We start from the raw sequence: 25,476 nt of genomic DNA, 5'->3' as shown, positions 1-25,476 counted from the left end.
GCGTCACCTGCAGCATGCACGGCGGCACGTAGAATTACTCACTTTTAATCGCTTATCCGATCTAGGCAAGAATATCTATCTATTATCTAGCATCGATATCAAACTTACCTAGCTAACACTCTTGAAGCTTTGCAGAATCGTGCCGTACGATTCATTCATTCTGACTACTTTTTCGGTGTCAGTGTTAACAGCATTAAAACTCCAATCCGAACTTCTGAACATAAAAAATCGAGCAATCGTTGTCGCTTAGCCGGCCTTCGCCTGTTTCATAACATATTTCAGAGAATTCGGTATGTCATGCCCCCGTACATGACGCCACCTTCACGCATATCCCACCGTACTGCGCATCCGTTTCATGTTGCTCGACTGCTCACTAGAACCGTTAAGTTTGCTGGGTCATTTTTTCCTGTAACAGCTATCGACTGGAACGGCCTTCCTCACGCCATTGCTGCTATCACCCTCGACGAATTTTCCTCCTTACGTTGAAAAATTGTAACTTTCGCTTATGATATGTAACCCCACCCCGCATGTAATACCTCGAAAGGGGTCCTTAAGGCAATGAAACAAAACGAAATTAAGCATGCTTAGGTCGATATTTCTTGTGTTTAGTAAGTGTGGCTTTTTGTTTTTCCTCAGCTTTTCGTTGAGCGACATTAGCCGGATGGTCCGATTCGGTACGGCGCCTGTAGCGAGAGGTTGACTGGCTTGGCTTTGTTTCCATAACGAGCGCAGACAAGGGAAAGTGCGGTCTGATCATGTGCTTTGGCGGCGAGAGTACGTACGGAGGCTCTCCGCGGGTGTAGCTGCGATGAAGCGAGGCGCTTTATGTGATATGACGTCAGAGCCACTCCTCCGCTCCTCCTGGTTTGAAGGTCAGCGCCAGATTTACTGAAGATTTTTCATTGGAGAAGTAGAGCTTTTTGATCGAAAATGCCTGTATAGTTTTGATGCATTGATGTTCTTGCTGCTATTTTTCTATAGTACGCCTTTTGAAAGAAAAAAAAAATATTGGTCTCGTGTGCTTTAAAAAAAGTGCTTTGCTGAAGTTGTGGAATTTTAATGGTGGCAATCTGTTGCTACTCTCTGAGAGTTATTGCGCGTGCCAGTGTGATGGTCTATATTGCACTGCTGGTTTAATGGGTGGCGGGGTCATCCCATCATCTGAAGCGCTGTGCATACATGTTAATACCTTTATCAACATTATCGTAGAAGATTCTGTCGGGCAAGCTGGTTCGTTATATGAGACATAAAAATGTTGAGTGATATGTGAAGACACGTGGTAGGCCACGGGACATCCCTTGTCCTAGCCCGTGTTTATGTTTTCGCGCAACATTTCTACGTCTGAGCGACTTCCTCATATCAGCGTAAACTTGATACCCTTATGGCTTCCTTGGTATCTGTATCAATCTAACTTCATAGTCTGGAAATTCTTCACTGCAGTCACGACATTGTTCTACCACATGCCACAGTCGTATCTGGTATGTATACCTGTCTTGTATTCATTGGGCAGGTCAATCGGCGGTTTTGATAATCATATCGTGGATGCATGCCGGGCAGGGGGAGATAAACTGTTTACTTGGATAAATACTTGATGCATTAAAAAAAAATGTAGAGGTCAAGAGTATGCCTGACAATGACGATGTCTCAAGAGTACGTCTTGCCACATAGATGATGAGTGCATGATATACGCGGTTTAAAGTCCCGGACCTATGACGAGGGACGCTGTAGTGAAGAGGCTGGGGAATAATTTCAACCGCTCGGAGTTCTTTAACGCATGCGGTCGCTTCACATCTCAGTGGCGTTTTACAGCATTTTAACCATTCTTAGATCGTTCCTCAAAAATGCGTCGCCGTCTGCACAGCCCACTGTCTGGCAGCCGCCGTCAAAAACTTGGAGGTCGCTTAAAAGCTGCGGCTTAAGAGTGAAACGCGATAATGCCTTTTCCTTCTGTTCCTCATTTATTCCACGCCATCCAGTGTGTGTGACGTAATAGCACACATTCTACTAAGTCACACACATCGCAACGCCTTCTCTAGACCCTCTTCTCACACGCTTGGACCAACGAGCCTTTGTGGCCTGTGTATAGCCTGCTTGTTCGGCAGGCAGACGGCTAGGTTTAATCCTCAACACCGAATGCTGCACCACTTTATTTTATACAATTATTTACCCTCATTACAGGAACAGCTCTGCCAAGTTTGACTTCATGCGGACACTCCCTTGTTTTGTTGACTTAATTTTCAGAAACTCGAGTCATTTCCGACGGGCGTCGGGCACCGGATCCCGGTACTTAGATCCCGGGATATTGTAACAAACGGATACCTTTTTGCGAGGTTCGGTGCGCCACAGTAGAGGTCAATCACCCTAGTAAACTTAAATTTCATGACGAACATTTTATGCAATGCGTGAAGAAGCGTGTGCAATAAAGTAGTAGGCGTTGTTGTTGTTACTGTAAAAGAAGGAAACGAAAATGCATGGGCCAGCTCACTGCGTCTATAATTGTGCCACCACCGCTGCCTTGTGAGGAGACAAGAGAAATGAGAGAAGTGAGAAAGAAAAAGTGAGGGAGAGAGAGAAAGAGAGAGAGAAAGACGCGCGGTGCAACAGCCGTTGTGTCCACCACCGAAGTGACGGCGGGTGCAATGACAGCCTGCCCAATATGTACAAACGCCGGTGGCCAACGAACAGCCCCCTGTAGGACCGGGAGCAAGCACCACCACTCGTTCTAGGTGCTTCGTTACCCGGAGGCTTTTTATACCCCTCAGCAAGCGATGAACGTGCCCTCTGTCTCTCGTGCCTTTCTCGTCACGTGACCTGGCTCGCACCACCTCCAAGCTGTTGTGGTGCGCGAAACCTATGTGCATTGATGCTGGGATGATAGTAAGTACACGTTGAGGCGGTGGGAGCGTTAACCGCTGCTGCAGAGTAATAGTCTGCTGCTGCTTCCACGCCTAAACTGCGGGCTTTTCTCCCAATAAGCTATTCGCCTCGAAGCGTGAGCTCCACTCAGGTTTAGCTTAACTGGTTCGTTTTCAGTCTCGGTTTCGAGCACTGAGCGTTTCCATTTCCTTTTTTTCCTCGACTTTTGTCCTGCTATCTTCGAAGGTCAATATCAAGTTGCTGTCAGCGCAATAAAAAAGAAATAGATTTTTTTTTAGAAAGGCAATTGAGAATTAACTGCTCTCTGCACGGTGGGCCCCTCAAGCGCGTCGGCAGGGCAGAGATGCAGGTTGAAGTGAGTGGAGTGGAAATTATGAGCGCTGGGTGAGCGCTTCCACCTGTCCAGGTTGCCTCGAGAACGCGTGGAAAGGGGAAAGCCTTGTCATGGCCTTGTGAAAGCCACTTGCTACTGCGGGTTGTACTAATGAAAATTGAAATTAGACGCTGCATTTGTATTCAACTTCAAGATGAACATATGTAGCACGCCATGACAGAAACTTCGCAGTGTGACCCGTTCCTTAGACCTGTCTTTCTTTAAGAGTCTTACTCGCCTCATGAGTGGAGTTAGCAGAAAGTCTGTACAAAACGTGTGAACAGGAAGCGATGGAGGCGAAAGCGTCCGTGTGCTGTTCAATGTCAGTGCACGTTAAATATCCCCAATTTATTCTGTAGACCTTCTCTGCAGCACCTATTCTCACTACTTTCACCCCCACCTTTGGCACGGTTCAGGCGTTCCCCGAGAAATGTGACAAATACGTGTTTCCTTTCCTATGAATCATTTCACATTTACAAGCGATAAAAAAAAAAAAGGAAAAAGACGCACGGGATTTTGTATAAAATTGTGACGCACCGCCCTCTGTGCAGTGTTCAAGGAGGTGTAATACCATTTTGTTTCCCATTTAGCATCCATCTCCTAGTAACGTTGGAGGCTAGTTAGCGACAGAGATTCGAACCGACCGACGATGTATGTAATTCCAATTATTTGCCGTTAATTGTAGGTGTAAGTCTACATCGAGAAGTGAGACAGACACTGCACATTTCCGTTCCCAAAAAACAAGCGCGACTAAAGGAATGAATAGGAGGACGCTCAAGGAGCACCTTTAAAGCAGGCGCTACAGCGTCTTTAACACCACCTTTTCATTCGGCGAATGCGTCTATAACGTTTTAAAGTTCAGAGTTTAAAGTTTTAAAGTTTTTTTTTTTTTTTTTTTGGGGGGGGGGGAGATGAAGTTCTTGTCTTGCTTCTTAGTGTATAATTATACTTATCTGAAGTACGTATGTCGTCGGTTCAAATCCCTTTCGTGAACTTGACTTGACCAGCAGATGTATGCTGAGTGGGGAGTGAAATGATACGTCGCCACCCTGAACGCTACACAAAGTGCGGTTGCTCCACAATTTTCATACGAAAACACGTGCGTATTTTGTCCGACAATGTTTTTCTCAATTCTGGGCTACGGAAACGACGACGCCTTTTCGACCGAGCGAGCTGCATACGCTCGCGTGAAACAGACCCCCGACAAATGAGCCCAGCACTTCCTGCACCACCCAGTTCTGGCCTCTTGAGTTCCAGATACGATCAACGCTTACGTCTCGATTACTTCGCGATTACAAGCCAGCTAACGCTGAGTCATTACAACCACGTAATCGTCCTGAGAGTGTTTGCATCTCAAATCCATTGAAATGCAGCCGAGATTCGATCTGGGGCAGCCGAACGACGAAACCCCTCTGCGTTGGGTTAACGAAGCCTGCGTTGAGGCGCCTCGAGGCATATCGTCAGTAAAAGTGAAGAAAATGACAAATACTGACCTTTTTTCATCTATATTTGTCCTTGGCAAGCATTATTCAACGTTACTAGATATAAGAACGTTGGTATTATTGAATCAACCATAATTTCAGCTTGGTTACTGCCCCGCTAGGCTCTGTATTTGATATGCTCGTAACAGATGATGCTTATAAAAGCAGCAGAGTCGTTTCTGGACTCGCCTAAAGCAAAGAATCGAATTTCTCCATGCCGCAGATGTGCGCAGTGAACGGCGCAGAGTAGACAGAATGCGAAGCAAAGCACATTATATCGTAATTAAATCTGCGAAAGGTTACTGAATTAAGGAAGTGCTTCCAAGGGTGAACTCCTTAAAAGGAACGACATTAAAAAAGTGCTCACGAAGTGCTTTCTGAATCTGCTTATCGACGTTTAGGCCTTTTCCCCAAATGTAATTTCTCTGATTTAGCCCTAGGCTTTGCAGTTCTGCTCTCGTTTCCATGTTGGTGTTGGGATCCACGCTCCCCGTGCCTCCCGTTTGTATTGCGCTCTTTCCCAACGTCAATCCTGCGTGCTAATACGTTCGCTTGGTTCTGCCCGCCGCATTATTTCTGTCCCAAGCTGGCAGTGTGCCTCCACTTCACAAACGGCGGCATTACGTCTTTCGTTATCTGCAAGTCCGCTGGACACGCCTTTCGCCTGTCGTTCTCCCACGGAGGTTGGCCACCAAGAATACTGCGCACATTTTTGCAGTTTGCTTCCCTTCTGTTTTTTCCTCCTGGAAAGTGCTACTGTGTGCACTCAGTGTAAGCCTCTCTTCTGTGCTTGCTTGGATTGGCGGTCCGGCGATGTCAGCAAAATATGGCAGAACGTCGATCCTTACGAAAGATAGGCGACAAAGAGAAATAAATAAATAAAAAAAAACGAACTTGAGCGTAGCCCACTTCTACATTCTGGAAAGTGCGGTCATACTGCGAAGAAAAGAAATTGAAAAAAAGTCATTGGTTTGCGGCAGAATTATCTGCCCTGTTGCAGTTCGCCAGAGGACCGCGCCTATTTCTAGAACTATGCGGCTACGCGTATACTGCGTTTAATGCCGATATCTATATAAGGACTCCAAGGAGCCACCGAACAAATTATTTCTTTTATAACCTCACAGTTGCTTCTGAGGCAACCCTCATCTTGCACATGTTAAAAAAAATGAACGCTTTCATAGTTAGCAGAAACACAGATATTTGACCAGTTTATGTCAATCCATACTAGAAAAGCAGGCAGTTTAAGAAGTAAGAAGAGGACTCAAAAGACTTTGCACCTAGGTTATTACGCTTTCAACGATTTCATAGTTAGCAGAAACACAGATATTTGAGCCAGTTTATGTCAATCCATACTAGAAAAGCAGGCAGTTTAAGAAGTAAGAAGAGGACGCAAAAGACTTTGCACCTAGGTTATTGCACCTAGGTGCAATAACTTTGCACCTTTGCACCTAGACTTCGCACCTAGGTTTATAGATCATAAACCACGGTTCACTTGCCCGTTGTGTCAAGAAACCGGAAGATTGCCCCTTAAAAGTTTTCTGGCATGCAAGACGCACAATCCAAATTTGCCCACTAAAGTCACAATTATGTAAAATATTTGCCATTCTGTAATAGGAAACTACCGTCAATGCCCCTTGAAAACCTTAAATACAAAAGTCCCCTTCCTAGTTCGAAGCTCGAGCCAGGTTGCGGAAGAACTCAGGAAAAGATTCGGCATGGCTACATCAGCAAAATTCGCGTTTTGTAGCGAATGCTACATTAGGCTAGCAGAAGCGCATTTCGCGGTGCCCAGCCGGAGCCACAACTGCGCATGCGCCGTTACTATGACAACCGGTTGCACCGAGCTGCGCCGAGTAGCCACAAGCTTAACCTGGCCTGTGACACTAGAGGCCGCAGTACACAAATTCATATTCATATTGCATGTTCGGTATTGGAGACAGTATTAGTTGAGACTCGCCAAGTAGCTCTTATTCAGAAGAGAAACACTTATCACCAACCAAATTATTTGTTAGAGCCCGACGTTTCGGGACCAACTCGGTCCCTTCCTCAGGGGCGACTAAAGTTCGAGGCCCACAGTAGCTGGAAGCGGCCTACGCTTCCCCTTTCTCAACACGTGGCGAAGTCCAATTGTGTACGCAGAGGGTAGCGTCCCCGGTTTCCTGTTCATTGCTGCAGCTGTCAGCCGGATGAACCATGACTCGACGTGGCGTCTCTTGAAAGGGTTGGTCTCCACATCAAGTATGCTCACCTCCTCAAAGGCTATTTTGTGGTCGGCGCGTTCGCAGTGCTCGGCGACGGGTTGCTTTCCGAGTTAAATTGCCGGACGTCATTTTTGTGCTGTAAAATCCGCCGACAGAGATTTTTTGTTTCGCCGATATACGAGGCCGGGCACTTGGAGAACGGGATTTTATAAATAACGCCTGGTTGAAAAAAAAAAGGAAAACAAACAGACGTTATTTATAAAATCCCGTGCTCCGTGCCCGGCCTCGTATATCGGCGAAACAAAAAATCTCCGTCGGCAGATTTTACAGCACAAAAATGACGTCCGGCTATTTAACTCGGAAAGCAACCCCGTCGCCGAGCACTGCGAACGCGCCGACCACAAAATAGCCTTTGAGGAGGTGAGCATACTTGATGTGGAGACCAACCCTTTCAAGAGACGCTACGTCGAGTCATGGTTCATCCGGCTGACAGCTGCAGCAATGAACAGGAAACCGGGGACGCTACCCTCCGCGTACACAATTCGCTGCGAGATCGACCTAGAGGTGGCGCCACCGTCACTCCGGTAGTGTGGATCGGCAGCCGGCGGCGCTCGCAGAAACGCACGCTGCGTAGGTCTGCTTCCGAGTTTACGGCGGGTTTGTTGGCGATGAAAACATGTCTTCTGCAGCATTTCTGCAATATTGCAGAAAAACATCCAAGGATTTTGCCAATGCAGCAGAAGAAGAGCGGATTTTAAGAAAACAAAGCACGCAACCACCAGACTTCTAGATTTACTTTGCACGTTTCTTGCGCTGTAGCGCGCCCAATGCTTGGGCCTGCCTAATGACAGCTTTGTTTTTCTTATCGACTTTTAAACAGTTTGCGCGTGTCTCATGCGAGTGAGACCGGCGAATTTAGTGCCAAACCCACGCAGATACCTGCAGTACTTTAGATTGAATCGAGAAAGCCTGGTTCATTATATCGTACTTGACTTGGGGATTAAGCAGGTTAAATGTAGCACTGGCAGCGCACTACATGGCAAGTTGCTTTAGACTGAGTGCACATCAACTCTGGCCCAGACAACCACGCACAAGTATTCCCCAATAATGAGATCACGCCGACACTATACAGGAAACCTCGCCGCAAAGGAAAGCAGATTGTTCACGTGTACAGCGCTGAGTGGATTGAATTTGCCGAGATGCTTTTTGCGGCCACTGTCATAGAATGTGATAGTGTATTTATTACTGCATGCGCCACTAACTGTAAATGATTTCCTGAAACTGAGGAAAGTATAAGGGATTTCTGATGTGTGTGATGTTAATATATAACGGTAAATTAGTAGTGTAATTATTTTGTTTTGCAATGGCAATAAATTTCACCATGTGAGAGAACTTTTACACACTTGACAGAATTTACTATAATCAGCGATTAATTTTCAGTAACGTTAAAGTGCAAGCTACGAGTTAGTCCTGCGAAGACATCGTTTTAAACTGCACATGGGCGCTGTCATGTTCTGAGAAGCAATTTTACAGGCTGAAAATTTATTTATCACTAATTGTTTAGCAGTGACTAAATCTTATGCGAAGTAAAATGTTAGGGTTGCTTCCAAAACAGATGCCAGAATATTCTGAAAGAAATGGAGGTCATCTTATCATGCGACTATAAAGATGTATTTATTCCCGAACTAAACATTGATATTTAAGCCCGCATGAAGCTGTTTTACTCCCCTTGTCAGAAACGACTAGTTTGCTCGGAAGACAGCACTTGGACGAAAAGGGATTATAATGATTATAATAGGCTACCAGTAAAGTACATTAATCTAGGTGTATTATGTAATATTTAGGGTAACAATTAGGTGCAGGGAATATGCTTCCCAAATATTCGCGCATTTCTCTAAAGCAAAATGTGCTCACTAAAACTTACGGATGCACAGAAGCCTTCAACAAAAAAAAAAAAAAAAAAAAGAAAAGAAATGCATATTGGCCCGGGTTTAACGCATGAAAGCGGTATCGGCTATGACGGATGATTGCAGAGGCTGGTTTTGGTGTCGTTTTTTTTTTTTTCATTATTAACACCACATTTACCACGTGGGATTGTTTATTGTGCAGTCAAATCCCGCAGCAGAGGAGCGCCTTTCGAAACGGTTGTGATTGAATCCACCGTCCTCGGAATCAGCAGTCGAGCGCCCTTACCATTGAGACACCGCGACAGAGGTTTAAAAGCAAAAAAAAAGTACTCACACCACTCTATCGTGAATACAGAAGGCATAGTAGGCCTAGAGTGGTCTGTTAAAACTGCATTCTGCTATATGAAGCAGTCTGCGGTGGCATGTTTTAGTAGATGCGGTATTCCAAACAGAAACGGGAATATGCAATTTCTGAGCGTTTGCATTAACTTTTATTGACGACAGCGACCTGTTTTGCTTTGACATGGCGGTAACGACAGCACCACTTCGTTTGAGACATTGCATGTCAAAGGATCTCTAGCGCCGAAGACCGCGATGGATGATGTCCTTATCCAAGCATGACATGCTCGATACGGACAAGTATTTTTTTTTTAATGAAGCGTGGGGTTATAGACTGTTCATATTTATTTTGCAAGAGGCATATAGGTAAGCAAAAGCTCACAGGAACCGCGAAACAAACAAACACACTCCTGTACACGCCGCATGCGCGCGCGTAAATCACTGCGGGCTGGCACGCGACGCGAAAACGCATCCACACTGAGTAGGTTTCGCCGCTGAGCCGCAAGGTGGCGACTCTGCTCGATCTCGAGGCCAATAGGACTTCGCTACATGTGAAAGCGTAAGCCACTGCCGGCTACTGCTGGCCTCGAACTTTAGTCGCCGCTGAGGAAGGGACCGAGTTGGTCCCGAAAAGTCGGGTTCTAATGAATAATTTGGTTGGTGATAAGTGTTTCTCTTCTGTTTCAAGTAGCCAACCAGGCGGAATTCCGCCGAAGATGTTCTCATTCTAACTCTTATTCAAGTTGACCTTGCGATAGCGTTTGATAAAGTCTGATACGATATCTTTATCGCGATTTCGCAGCCCGCAAATATTGGTGAAGGGCTTAACGTTGTGCTATCCTATACAACCATAACTGTTAACCAAGAGCTAACCAAACCTATTCCACTGAAATCATCTGTTCGGGCATCCATTAGCGCCTTTGTGTGCCTTACATCTTGAACCCCCTTTTCTCAGCATTATTAACAGCTCTACTATTCGAGGTTTCTCCATTTCTCAATGTGAATTTAAGGTCTTGGCCTATGCTGATGACGTCTCCATTTTTTGTTTTGACAAAAAGTGTACTCGAGGCTTTGCATTTAACTGAACAAATTTGCGCAGTATAAGGTGCGGCTCTTAATTTACACACATTCAAAGGATTTTAGTTGGGTCAGTGGGGTACAAGACCGAGTCTTTTTTGGCGGCATAAGCTGGGATTGTGGGCTCCTACACTACCTAGGGATTCGTCTGCATCAGGTTTGCAACAGTGCAGCATAATGGATTTGGGAAATCGTAGCTTTTAGCCGAGGAACTTATGTGTAGATGGGCCGGGAACTTTCATTGTTTGCGCACCCGCTAGTCTGCAAAATATTCTTGTTTGCAAAGCTTGCTTACGTCCTGTAAGTTCTATATTGTGCAAAAAATAAGATGCAGTTAATACACAGAATATTCGCGTGTGGTGCTCTAAGCGGTAACCCATGCGTCGTGACAACCTGTTACTTCCCGTAGAATGTGGTGGATCAGGCCATGTTCAATTGCTCGGCCATCAGCTAATTTCGAGTTTTCTTTTTTCCTTTTATAAACTGAAAAACTATCCATCTTTAGTATATGTGCTTATTATAGGCGTCTTATATTCCTCACGTGCCTTATCTATTCGCATGCAGTGGACAGGCGGAGGAAAGAACTCTGTGGGAATTCCTTGAGGAGGTTGCGCACACCTTGAATTTCCTCACTGTGCGCTATTATTTAGATTGCCTGTATAGCCTATCCAGAATACAGATGACCGAGGTTCTTAGTGAGTCTTTGTTCCCCATATCATTGTATCGGCAACCTTATCAGGACTTTCTTGACACTATCGTTTTAGAGCGTGTTAAACGCATGTGCATTCAGTGTGTTGCAAAAACGTTCTTTTTTAAATTGCACAAATCAACGATCCCTGTTAAAGCATGAATTCACGGAAAGGAAATATTTGTGCCATGGCCGATGAATTTCCGCCTGTGCAACACGCCAGAGACTACTGCTTTATTCAGTGCCGTGATGCTGTGTTTTTCTGGGACATTGCATCGGACGCTAAAGAAGGACATTGAAATCACGCCATACAGTATGCGCGTTTTGGCTGTTCGGAAAAACTGGATGTGAATTATGATTCATTTATGTTGATGGGTCTGTTTAATATGTAGAAAAGTAGAATGATGAACCGTCATGCTGAATCACCACGACCATCGAAATCTTTATTCCGAGAGCAGCGCGCTTTGGTTCACGGAGTGTATGCTGCCCTTGAAGAGCCGCCTATAGTCATAGCATCTCGATGCTTGTGTGTGCCTCCCGAAATTTTGTGCATTTGTTATGGTGGGGAATTACATTGGTATAACGGGCTTGCACTATACGGCCCCACTGATCTGAGGCATGAGCTGTTTGAGTTTCTCTTCCTCGGAAGTTTTTTCATGCAATAAAAGAAAAAAAAAAACAGACAGAATGGCCTAGCGGTATAAGGAGTCAAGTTTAAGCTCTGATCACCGTAAGAGGGCATGGGTTCGAACCCCACTTCTGACAGTTCATTTTTGTTTCTACTTCTTTTAGACCTACAACAGAAATGTGACGTACACAATAATAATACGCATTTCTATTAAGCAACGTGCGCTGTCTTATTCTTCCCCCATGTCTTCTTTACTGTTAATCTCGCGGTGTCCAAACTACCGCCAGAGCGTTCGTTCTCAAGCAAGGCGAGGAATATTCACACTTCTTTTTGCAACCGCGACAGGTGGTCGTGGTGCCACAGTAGGGTCCGGCCTATAGCGGCGTAGACGAACTGACGTCATGGCGCCCTCACGTTGTGCCTGCAGCGATATGGCTCAGTAATTTTGACTGTTGTGTGCTGATCCAAACGTCGTAGGTTTCGATGAGGGTCTCACGCAAAAAAAAAGAAAAGAAAATAAACGTCCATGTTTTGTGCGATGCCAGTGCAACGTTGGTGTACCCCAGGTGATATAAATTAAGAAAGTTTGGTGCGGTAAACTGACGAAAAAAAAAATCAGTTTCATCCCCTTGAAATACTGCACGCTGTGGGGAGCCAGCCGGTGCAGCGTCCAGTACAGAGAAGCCCTTCAAGCGATTTAAAAATGGCGCCAAGTGCCGGACATATTGGTATTTAAAAATGGCATTGCAAGCATTTGTTTACATGATGCCTTCCTTCGGGTTTTACTGCAGATATGTTTGTATTCATAAGAAACATGCTTGAGATGTAAAATCTCTTCAGTTACTGAGGTTGTTATTTGTAGTAACTGCAATTCTTCCCAGTGGGCCACATTTCTTGGAGCGCCCCGCCGTGATGGTGCAGCGGTTGAGGCGCTCGGCCCCTCTGTGCCCGAGAATGCGGGATGGAATCCTGGCCGCGCGCGGTGGCCGCTTCTCGATTGATGGAGGGGAAAAAGAAGGCACTCGTGAGGTACTTGGACGCTTACAAATTATACAGCGAAGTCTACGCTTCATTGAAAGAAACATTTTATTGGATTCACGCTTCAATCGGGGGACCGATCTTTTTCAAGAGTAATTTCTCTTCACTGCTGCTTAGCTTCCCATTTTATAGGGCTTCGGCAAGTGAAAAGAAAATAGAAGTAAAAAAACTAAAAAGTGAAAATTGAATACGGATGGAAAGAGAGAGCGTAGGAGCTGTAGGAAGGCTGGGGACTGCGAGGAGCGTGCGAGCTGTAGGAGAGTAAAATATCCCAGTGCGACACCTGTATTTTTCGGTACTGCGTGCCTGCTAATTGACAAGCGTGTCGTGCTGAGATGGTAGAGAGCGTCCATGGCCACGTAGCAACATTCCTGGAAGAATGCTTGACGTTGTCCTTCCTGCCGGCTGGGAGGGCAGGGGGAGTGTGGAAAGAATCTTCATCCAATCATAAAGGAAGCATAGACTGTAGTCCTAAAGAAGTGCTATGTGTGAAAGACCACACATTTCTTCGACAAACAAAACCCAAATAATGCTAGGTACCCACAATCTCAGGAAAAGTGGACACCCAAAACTGGTAGGGATAAATATCTAGACCTATACATAAAAGCGGTACAAAAAGCTATCCATCCTTCAAGCCTTCCAGACATGAAAATATGGCCCACCTAACCTCAGAAAAAGAACGTAAAGCCTTAGACTCGCTGGGCAAACAAACTGACATTGTCATCTAACCCGCAGACAAAGATGGCGGTGTTGTTATTTTAGACAAAGATGATTACATTCAGGAGGGCAACTGGCAGCTTAACAACCCAAAATTCTATAAGAAACTCTCATCAGACCCCACCGCTGAACACAAAAACAAAGTAAAAACTCTCAGTAAATGAATTGATGCAGGTGCGTAACAACCCCAAGGCGCTGTCACCCCAAAATGCCTCTGCGGGACGCTCCTACATGCTCCCAAAAATACACAAAGTAAACCATCCAGGGCGACCTATTTATTGTTTCTTGTAATGACACACAGAACTTATCTCAGATTACACAGACTCCCTCATTAACTATATACCTCCGAAACATCCATCTTACATACGCGATACTGACCATTTCCTAAAAGAACTATCCATTGTCACCTTCCCTCATGGAGCTTTCCTGATTACCCAAGACGTAGTATCGCTTTACACATACATCCCACATGACGACGGAATCCAGGCCATGGTCAGAGCATATAACAAATACAAAATTCCACACTCACCTAGCGCAAGTGCCATCGAGACACTAATTTGGTCCTTAAACTTAACTCTTTCGAATTCAACAACTTATATTGTCTTCAAACAAGCGGTACAGGCTATGTGCACGAAAATGGCACCAAATTGCATCAATATTTTCATAAACAAATTTCAATCAGACTCCTTCTCCTCATATCCAACTAAAACAGCATTTTACAGACGCTTTTTAGAAGACATATTCATAATTTGGACAGAAACTGAGAGTGAACTCGCTTAGTTTATCACCTCATTTAAAAGCACACATCCAAATATTTCTTTCACGCACACTTTACTAATGAAAAGAAAAACAACGCAAGAGACAAATACCAGAGCAAATAAACACAAGACGAGCGCTGACTCACAACTGAAAGTTTATTCAAAGAGGGAACACAATATATAGAAAAAGTGACCACCCTATCAAGAAGTGGAAAAGCAAAAACACGTGTTACTACGTAGTATGCAGGCACGCAATCTCGCTTTCATGCAGAAAGATGGATGGCTTACTAACGCACAACCTAGTTTTTTTCTCTTCTTGTGGTAGGCCTCCATTATCTCACGTGTTAAGCGGGCCGGGTGCTTATAGAGGATATCAGAGTAGTGCAGTAAAGGATAACAAGATTCGCAGTCACGGACGTGGTCAACGAGATTAATAGATTTGTTAGCGTCTAAGTTATTTGCATGCTCTTTCAAACGTGTATTAATGCACCGCCCCGTGTGCCCAATGTACACTTGTCCACATGACAGTGGGATTTTGTAGACTACACCTTCAGCACACGGCACATACTTTGTTTCAGGCTTAACCCCACATGTTGGTTCATGTTCTTTCTGATGCTCAGCTTTTCTTTCCAAAATCGCACAAACACTTTTAAGTTTTTTAGGTGCAGAAAAAACAACCTCTATGCCATATCTTCTTGCCACATTTTCAAGATTGTGTGACAGTCGGTGTACATAAGGCAGAACGGCAAACGTTTTCCTTTCCTTCCCTTTTTCCGCACAAGGCTTCAAGGCTGGACTTTTAAGCTCCAGCAGGCACATGTCGCTCATGGCACCCTGCAAGTTCTCTCGAACGTTCTTTCCTTTGTACTCGATGATGCAGTCCATGCACAGGTTCGACACCTGGTGGAGAAATTGTTCCTTCGTCTTGTCGTCGAGCTGCGGCCTAGAGGTATGATTGAAGTAGCGGTGTAGGTTGACCACTGTGGGGGCCTCAATGAGGTGGGGGTAAGACCGCCTGTCGAATTTATACTCACTTCTGCTCCATTTGTGTCCACATGCGTGGTCATACAAGTCGGCACAGCGATCCACGTAGTTCTGCTCACGTTTTTCTAGGTACAGTGCCAGCCGGCGGCAGTCTGGGTGCCTACTTATAGGATTGGCCGTCTCATTCACTCGGCCAGAACGTACTCCAAGAATGTCGTCAAAATGGAACAGGTCCTGAAGAAGGCTTTCGGAAGTGCTCTGGCTGCTTATCTGCTTGAGTCGATCGGGCACCCTGCGGCACGGGTCAGCGGCCTGTGTGCGGAAATTGTTGCGATTTTCAAGTTCCCAAAAGGAGCGGAGCCTTTCGTCGCTCTCTGTTGTGTTCGTTCTGAGCACGCAAACCGTCGTTCCTGATGTCGATTTCTCTGTTCTCAAACAAGTTGTCACATTTTGAAAGGTCCATCCTAGCTTGGACTCCAAAGCGATGAGTGACGCCATCGTGTCGTATCTACGGACTTGCCCGTCAGGAGAGTCCACACCTGGTTCGACCCAATTAAGACGCTTATCCCACTGTAGTTAACAGCATTGTGGCATAATAGTTCATCTGCAATGTGTCGACCACGCTGCTTAAGTGACGCCACAAAGGAAGAATCCATGGGCGTCTCCTCGATGTCGCTGCATATGTGAGGAATCACAATAGCGCGCAAAGTGATCTCGTCATCCGAAAACTGGCTCTTCAAGTGCAGCTCTATACAATGCGCCGTTTCTTCGCCACTGGTGAGAGACGTTTGCAAAGGTATTGAGGGCAATGGTTATGCATCCCATGGACTTCGCTTGCAGCTGCCTTGCCAACGATTCTGTGATAAACGTGCGCTGACTGCCAAGATGCCTCGAACATAGCAGCAGGTGGCGGTACCCACTGCCCAGGTACGCAACGTTTGCAGCACAATACGCGAGGACGATCCAAGGGAGGTACATATGGTTGCGTCGGTGGTCATAAAGTGCTCATCACGGACAGGGGAACAGCGTTTACGGCAGAGTTGACGCAAGCCATTCAGGAGTATACAGTCATACAAGCCATCGACGAACAACTGCGTACCATCCCCAGACCAATGGCCTTACGTAGCGCCCGAAGAAAACGATCGCGGACATGATCGCCCTGTACGTCGACGCTGAACAAAAGACCTGGGACGCCATCTTGCCGTACGTGATCTTCGCGTATAACACGGCAGTCCAGGAGACGACCAGAGCGACCCCGTTCAAGCTTGTGTACGGCAGGGAGCCCACGATGACGCTCGACGCAATGCTGTCGCACGTAACCAACGTGGACAACCTTGACGTCGCCGCCTACCTGCAGCGTGCTGAGGAAGCCCGATGAATCACACGGCTGCGTATTAAAGACAAACAGCGCACTGGCAGCCGACGATACAACTTACGACGACGCCACGCAGAGTAGAATCCAGGAGACCAAGTGTGGGTTTGGACACCAATCCGCCGTCGCGGACTAAGTGAAAAGTTGTGGCGTCAGTACTTTGGGCCGTACAAAATCATTCGCCGCGTCGGACCACTGGACTATGAAGTCATTCCCGACGGGACGTCAGCATCACAACGGCGACGCGCACGCTCAGAAATTGTACATGTTGTACGGCTGAAGTCATATTACGCGCGTTAAAGAATCTGTGGTGTTTAAACTTTGCAGTGTTTATGTTTAAGTTGCTTTGTTTTGGAACATCGAGGCAATGTTTTTTTTTAAGGGGGGAGTAATGCCGCGAAACCTTCAGAACTGTATTTGTTGTTTTTTTCACAGCCACCGGCATACGGCCCTATCACTCTTATTCTGGATCGCGTATCAGTTCTGTATTCTTTGTTTGTTGATGCTCGATGTCGCGAGTCGCACCTTTATCAGTTTCGTTGGAGCGCAAGACGCACCGAGATCTGTCTCGAAGATTCCGGCCACTCGTGTGTCTTTCTACAATGTTACAGCTTGTGCTGGTAGCTGTTTGCGACGTTATCTAGATTTTTCTGAGCAGCCTTTAAATTGAGCGTTGACGAGTGCGACGGGCATTCTTTGTTCGACGATCGACGAGTACGTTTGGTGCTATCGCCGCCGCCGAGTTGCTTAATTCTTTTTGCGGGCGCAAGTCAGCCCAATAAAGAGTTTCTTCAGTGCAGTCACCGACTCTTCATTTGTGTCATCGACCTTGGTCACCACCACGTTACAATATATACATACAATATATCCTAGTCAAGCATACAGTATTTTCCTGGGTATATTCAAGGCCTGCTATGAGAAACATTTACATTTTCCCTTGGTGCACAAGTCTAACCGAAGAAAAAAAATACGCAAGCCTTGGATTACGACCACCCTGCATAAGAAAATAAAAGTAAAAAACAAAATGTACCATTCTTTCCTCCGATCACGTGACACTATCCTACTAAAACAATACAAGACATTCCGTAATAAATTAAATGCTGATTTAAGGACTGCAAAAGCGTACTACTATCAGTGTCTGTTTGCTGAGATATACAACAACCCAAGAAAGCTATGGCAGGAAGTCAGTAATTTGACCAATAACCTTAAAGCTAAGTGTCCCCTTAATATTGCAGCTTTTGCTGATGGGAAGACTGATATAGAGGCGTTGGACACAATGAATGAGTTTTTTGCTAATGTTGGCGAATACGTTTCCCCAAACAGAGACTGTACTAATTCGTTTTCGAGACTTCGCCCAAGGCTTGAGAATTCAGTTATGCTCTCCCCAGTTACTTCCCAAGAAGTCATCAGCTTCATGGCCAGAATTCGAAAGAATGTCGCAGCTGGACTAGATGGCCTGAGCAGTGTCCCTATTAAACATGTAGCACCTATTATAGCCAAACCACTCGCATTTATAATCAATCAAATGATTGAAACTGGTATATTTCCTTCTGACCTTAAACAAGCGCGCATAACCCCGGTCCACAAAGGTGGAAGTGCTAGTGATATATCAAACTATCGCCCAATATCCGTTTTGCCCATATTTTCTAAGGTTTTTGAGAATGTTATTAATGCTCAACTTACAAATTTTCTTACTAAATACCATGCTATCAGTGAATCGCAGTACGGCTTCCAGAAAGGAAAATCAGTTGAAATGGCCTTATTACAAATCAAAGATGAAATACTTAAAAATATGGATAGCAAAAAATTCACTGTAGGTTTATTCATTGACCTCAGAAAAGCATTTGACTGTGTAAACCATAATATATTACTCTCAAAGTTGCAAGATTATGGCATACGTGGTGTTGCTCTTGATCTTATCACAAGTTACCTCTCAGACAGAAAACAGTGTGTAAAAGTTAATGATCTGACTTCTTCGATTACAACAGTAAGACATGGTGTACCTCAGGGATCGATCCTGGGACCTTTGTTGTTCATTTTGTATATTAATGATATGTGCTATTTGCCTCTTTCACCGAAACTGGTCATGTACGCTGATGATACAAATATTTTTTTCTCCGCAAAAACCGTAACCCAATTGAACACTGTCATAAATAGTTATTTGATCAAACTTGAAGAGTGGTTGCATAAAAACAGATTAACCTTGAATGTTAAAAAGACTAAATATATTATTTTCAAGCCTTATAACAAAGCCTGTGACACTGAGCTAGTCCTAAACTTTCAAGGTACAGCGTTGCAGCGTGCAACTTCAGAAAAATTTTTAGGCGTCTGGTTTGAAGAAACCATGTCATGGAACACACATGTTAGCAAGTTGGCGATAGAATTAAGCAAAACAGTTGGCTGTCTCTATAAGCTGAGAGAATTACTTCCAGTGAGGCTCAAAAAAGCAATATATTTTGCTAAATTCTACTCTCGTCTTTCATATTGCATTTTAGTTTGGGGAGTTACAACCTTCCATAATTATAATAAACTCGAGCGGCTACAAAAAAAGGTGCTACGAATTCTTGAAAACTTTTATGGAAACCCTAGCCAGCTATCTACTGATCCCTTGTTTACTAAACATAGTATGCTTAAAGCAACTAAATTATATGATTACAAACTGTCTCTTTATATGCATAAACGTAACCTTCCCAATGATACGCACCGTCCCTTGCATGCTTACAGCTTACGCAGGGAACTAACGCCAGTGCCACATACACGAACAAATTATGGCCGGGCCACTCTTGACTACCGCATACCATCACTTTATAATAAGCTTAAAGCCCACATTGACTTTACTGCCCCGCTTAACACATTTAGACACGAATTAACAAATTTTATGATGAGGCAATGAATAAATACTGCGATGTTCATATTCATTTCTGATATCTGATGTGTGTATAATTCTTTTGATTTGGATCTCATGTACATATTCATTTTTGACTGTGTTGTGAAATCCTCTGCGAGATGCTGCCTGTAGGCCCCCAGGGCCCAGTCAAGCTGTCTGCGACAGCTTTTTCCCTGGGGGCCCCCAAATTGTAGGTTGGAAATAAAGTGGATTTGGATTTGGATATATATACGAAGGAAAGAAGCCAACAGTCGGCGAGGCCAAGTAAAGCATTGGGGATTGTACTTTTATGTCTGTTTTTTAATTTTTACTTCGGTAATCACATAAATTAGCAATGTATTCTGTTTAGGGGAGAGATAAACACAAAGTAGAAGGAAAAACAGCGTACCGATGGTGGGAACCGAACCCACAACCTCCGAATATCGCGTCCGGTGCTCTTCCAACTGAACTACATCGGCCGCTGTCCCACCTGCTACTTTCTTGGGTAATAATGTTGTCTGTATACGAACCTTGAGAGTGTTCACCAGCGCCGCCCTCAACCATAGCGGTGGACGTGAAACATCCTGTGTTACCGCCAGCGTCACGTAGAACGTGATCAAGAGCGAGGGCGAAAGCTGTGCTAGAACCCTCTTACGCTACCTATGGCTTCAAGACTGCCAGAACCGAGACCCCCGTAGGCTACAAGCAGATAAATGAAGGGGAAAGGAGGGTACTCGTTATAATACACGAAGGAAAGAAGCCAACAGGAAGGCGGCGTTGGTGAACACTCTCAAGGTTCGTGTACAGACAACATTATTACCCAAGAAAGTAGCAGGTGGGACAGCGGCCGATATAGCTCAGATGTCATACTCTTGAAGTTGTAGGCTCCATCTTGCGAGATGTGCAGAAAGGTCTTTGAGGGTTGTCAGCCAACAAAGCGCGTGATGGTCGCTCACCACTTTAAAGGGTCTGCCGTATAGGTATGGTCGGAATTTTGAAATAGACCACACGATGGCGAGGCATTCCTTCTCAGTGGCAGAGTAGTTTGCCTCGGCCTTAGACAAAGCCCGACTAGCGTAGGTGATCACACGCTGTTGACTGTGCTGTATCTGTATTAGGACAGCACCCAAACCGACATTGCTTGCATCGGTGCGTAGTTCGGTGTCTGCCGTTTCATCGAAAGGTGCCATAACTGGAGGTGACTCCAGACGACGTTGAAGCTCTTGAAATGCTTGCATTTGCTGTTCTCCCCACGTGAACGGTATATCAGCCTTAGTAAGAAGTATAAGGGGGGTGGCTATTTTGGAAAAGTTTTTCACAAAACACCGGTAATATACACATAATCCAAGAAAGCGTCCAACTTCTTTCTGGTCCCGCGGTGTCGTAAAATTGGCTATGGCAACAGTTTTGCAGGATCCGGCAGAACTCCCGCCTGGTTCACGACATGACCTAAAAACGTGAGCTCTTCGTAACCGAAATGACATATTGCGGCTTTCAGAGTGAGGCCCGGCGATTGGATGACTTTAGTACTGCGTCTAGGCGACGAAGGTGCTCCTTGAAATTCGGGGAAAATACAATTACGTCGTCGAACTATATACAATACAAGTCGTTCACTTCAGATCTGCAAGAACGCTGTCCATGAGTCGCTGAAAGGTTGCGGGCGCGGAGCAAACGCCGAAGAGCATAACTTGGAATTCGTATTTATGTATAGGAAGGCTAAAAGCAAATATTTGTTTTCCGTCCTAGATATTTCTATGCATTGGGTAAGCACGAAAGGCTATCATCTAATCGCCTACCATTTCTAAAACCGTTCTGAAGTTCTCCGTGTGTCTTATTACTTTGTACCCTTGATTACAATTTCAATTTCACCGCCTGCATGGCCAGTTGTATACAACATATGTTACCGTAATCGGCCTGTAGGATTTAATTTACAACCTATACCTCCTTTCCCTTTATAAATCAAATTCATTTTGAAGCTGATGAGACACGCTTAGGAAGCGCGTAGAGTGAGTCACATAAATAACTCGAATTTGTGATATTCTAGTGAAAATCAAGAATAAATGGGCATGGGCAGGGTATGTAGTGCGAAGAGAGGACAACCGATGATCGCTTAGGGTAACAAATTGGATTCCAACGGAAGGAAAGCGCAGCAGGGGGCGGCAGAAAGTTACATGGGCGGAGGAGCTATAAACGTTCGCAGGGGCCAAGTGGACGCAGCTAGCACAGGACCATATGGGAGATGCCTACGCCCTGCAGTGGGTATAGTCCAGCCGATGATGACGATGATGATGATGTCCGATTTGGTACGACATTCCAGGCAAAAAGCAGCGCACAAGCACAAACACGAGGGAGGAAGGGACGAGACACAGCGCTCGTCCCTTCCTCCCTCGTGTTTGTGCTGGTGCGCTGCTTTCTATCTAGAAATTAATATTACTCTGCAACCAGCTGTCCAGAATTTGATTTTGTTGTGACGGTTTCCAAAGGTTTTAGCAACGCTTCCTTGCTTCTTGGACCAAGCGCATTAATCAGCTTGATTGGAATTTCGTGAATCCCTGCGAATGTACTGTTAGGAATGTTTGCTTGCGCCCTTTTGCAGTTCAGATTGGTATGTTCTAAGCTACTTTCTCTCCCATTTTCCTGTGTTGCTCCTGTGTTGTTGCTTTGGCTCTGGTGTATAGTGAACTCGAATATGTTCTAAAGTAACTCTAACGGATGCTTGTTGGTTTTCAAATGCGACAACATCAATTTCTCCGGAGCTGCCTGTGATGTGTTTGAAGAGCGATTTGCGCTGTTTGAAAATAGTCAGCAGCTGGCGCGTGCAGCCTTCAGCATGTCCGGAAGCGAGCGGTGTAATGGGTGTTTAGCAATGGTACTGCTCGCAGCCGCTGCCGAGCATGCCGAGGCCGCACGCGCCGGCTGCGGGTTAAATCAGTCATGGCAACGCCTGCTGGCCGGTATACCGCAGACCGCATGCGCCAGCTGCTGACTATTTTCAAACGGCGCGAATCAATCTTAAATGCATCGCAGGTAGCTCCAGAGAAACCCGTGGTGTCGCGTTTGAAAAGCAACAAGCGTACGTTCGAGCTGCCGAATGTTATCACCGTACGCTCAAGATAAGGGTCTGTTGACTGATATCGCCCAGCGCTTCCTGGTGATCGAGCCAATCAGTTACCAAAGCCGGCGTTTGAAAACGCAGCGACACGGTTTTCCACGTTGTCGCGCCTTCCATTTACTTTTGATTGCACCTGTATGTAAGTAGGCAAGAACTTCTAGACGGTCTGAAAGAACAATTATTAAAAACAGGAGAAAAAAAAAAAAAACAGGATCAAAATTAGACGGCATAACACAGAAATGCAAACCAAACAGTGTAATTACCCTTTGCGTCAAGCATTCTTTCAGAATCCGTGGGGGGTAGGCTATCCAAAGATCAAATTCAAGTCATATTTGTCGAATATACGCCGCTGCCACAAGAAAGTACAAGAAATACGGTCACGACTTACAGAGTTGCCGCGGCCAACTTTGATTTCATGCTGGATCACACTAGATTTGAAGTTGTGGACACAATAAGATGCCTCGGTGTGATGCTCACAGAAACCTTGAGTTTGAACAAACATATAAACACTATCCGCAAGAAAATTAACCGAGTCAATGGTGCCCGGCGTCGACATATATACATAACGAACACAAGCTTTTAAATGCACAGAAAAGTGTTATCAGTTTGACTGCATATGTACCATAGCATTCCCATGCGTTTCCTTATTTTATTCAATATCGTATTCGGTCTGTTGATGTTTTGCATCTGTTCAAAGTATTATGTGCGTACTAAAAAGGTTAGGTTTAATTTGTGGGGTTTTACGTCCCAAAGCAACTCAGGCTATGAGAGGCGCCGTAGTGGAGGCCTCCGAGAATTTCGACCACCTGGGCTTTTTTAACGTGCACTGACATCGCACAGCACACGGGCGCCTTGCTTTTCGCCTCCATCGAAATGCGGCCGCCGAGGCCGGGATTCGATCCCGCGTCCTCGGGAACAGTAGTCGAGCGCCGTAACCACTGCGCCACCCCGGCGGGGGTCATACAAAAGGAAGTTAAAACTAATAATCAACTGATGCTTGCAGCCTTTAGTCTATATTATACTCACCAGGGTATTGGTAAGGGGAGCAAGCGCTCAAAAAACACACACGGAAGGAAGAAAAAGACGAGACCGGCGCTTCCGTGTGTGTCTTTTGAGCGCTTGATCCCCTTACCAACAGCTATGCACCATCTCGCCCAAGTGCAAGTTATGTTAAAACACCAGCGTACAATTAATACACAATGTCACTTGCTCTGCCTTCTACCCTTCTGCGGTACCTCATATCGTAAACAGTCTTTATCATATGACATAGGAAATTACCTTAAAATATTTTCTGATGACTGCATCATCTATCGTGCAATAAAGAACCCTGAAGACCACATTTTACTTCAAAATGATCTTAACCACGTTAATGACAGGTGCAAAACGGGGCTGATGACCTTGAACACTTCCAAATGTAACATAATTTCTTTCGAACGAAAATCATCGAATTCGATTTTTTTTTTCTACCACAATAATAACGCTACATTGCCTCGGACTACATGGTACAAATACCTAGGCGTCCACCTCACTCCAAATCTTTGTTGGGCAGATCATATAACGACCATTTCTGCTCACGCTTCCAGGTCATTAGGATTTCTTCGCTGCAACCTACAAAACACTACATCTCACGTTCGTAGATTAGCCTACATACCTTTTGTTCGTCCGCTTCTAGAGGCCTCTTCCATCTGGTCACCACATCAGAAATATTTACTACAGAAGTTGGAAGCAATACAAAACAGGGCTTGTCGTTTCATCTCGCGTAATTATAATTTCCAGTTCAGCGCAACCTCCCGCTCAAGCTTGAACTTTCACTTCATCCGTTAAATGTCCGTCGTGATATCACCCTCCTATCTCTATTTTATAAATACGCCCATGACATTCGGTCATCCCTAAGTCATCTAAAACGTCCCTCCTATCCATCGCAAAGATTGCATAAAGACTACAGCTATGCTCGCATTTACGGCAGTTCTAACACTTTTAACTTCTCATCACTCCCGCGCCATCCGTCTGTGGAATGATCTTTCGAATAGCATCGCATCGCATCGCATCGCTCCACAATAGCGGAGCGTTTCGCAAAGATCTACTGAAACACTTCATTGATAACGCTTAGCATATCACGCATGTTCCCGTCATTTTTGTCACTATTCCTTGAAGGGGCTTTGGTGATGCGCAGTAGTTCTTTGGTATAGCTCAATCTACGTTTTTTTTTTTTTTTGCATCTGTATAATACCTTGCAATCTTCTCGCTTGCGGTACATGATAACTCCCTCTGCATTGCGATATATTGTTATGTTTATATATTTGTACAATTACCACTGTTTTCCTGTACTTGCGATTGTGATTTTGTTTTTTAACCCACTTTGCGGATATCTTTGTATTTGTCCCCCCTTACACAATGCCTCTCTGGAGGCCTGTAAGGTATATGTAAATAAAATACCTAAATAAATATTGGCTGCAAATTATATGTGTATAGAAGACATCTCGGATCAGTTATTACCTGTCACGTGCATTTTCGAGTCTATTGTGGCATCATTATAAATAGCTAGGTTTGGCGTAGTGTAAAGTATGTTGTTTCTATTAATTATGTGCATTTATTTTGTTGCGTACGCAATCAGCCTTATACTCTTCTCCTTTTGTCTTTGTTTTGATTGGGGCATTAAGTTTACCTTAAGCCTTATGTTCGCGAAACACACTGCTGTCAATGTATTCTTGGGGCACTGGGTGCTACTTCAAGCTTCATCATGCAGCTTTTTGCCCAGAGTCGCCTCTTCTCAATGTAATGTGTCTGAGAGAAATAAACTTTCCACGACAGCAAACCTCGGAGTTGGAAACTACACCTAGTAGACTCGCCACTGTTTCTGAAAAGGACTAATTTTGAGGCAATATTGATACGGGGCAGAAGGCTAGCACAGGAAACCACAGCAGGTGATGAGCAAGTGTTCACAGCACAGCAGAACACAGCAGGTGTTCAGGCAAGCCCCAACGGTTTCTTCAGCTTCGTCGTCTCTCACTCTATTTTCTATCGTCGTCCTCTTCGGTGGCATATACGTAACATTACC

At 45.0% G+C, this 25,476-nt stretch overlaps 1 pseudogene; it reads left to right on the top strand.

The window, feature by feature from the left end:
- Nucleotides 1-297: 297 nt before the first annotated feature.
- Nucleotides 298-25,476, top strand: part of LOC146206697 (uncharacterized) — a 70,514-nt pseudogene continuing 45,335 nt past the window's right edge.

Source organism: Amblyomma maculatum, chromosome 1 (genome assembly GCF_055883805.1).
Source record: "Amblyomma maculatum isolate TAMU_Amacu chromosome 1, ASM5588380v1, whole genome shotgun sequence".
NCBI classification, from domain to species: domain Eukaryota; kingdom Metazoa; phylum Arthropoda; class Arachnida; order Ixodida; family Ixodidae; genus Amblyomma; species Amblyomma maculatum.
Note: the sequence above shows the minus strand (reverse complement) of the source record. Positions and strands in the feature narration are given on the sequence as shown.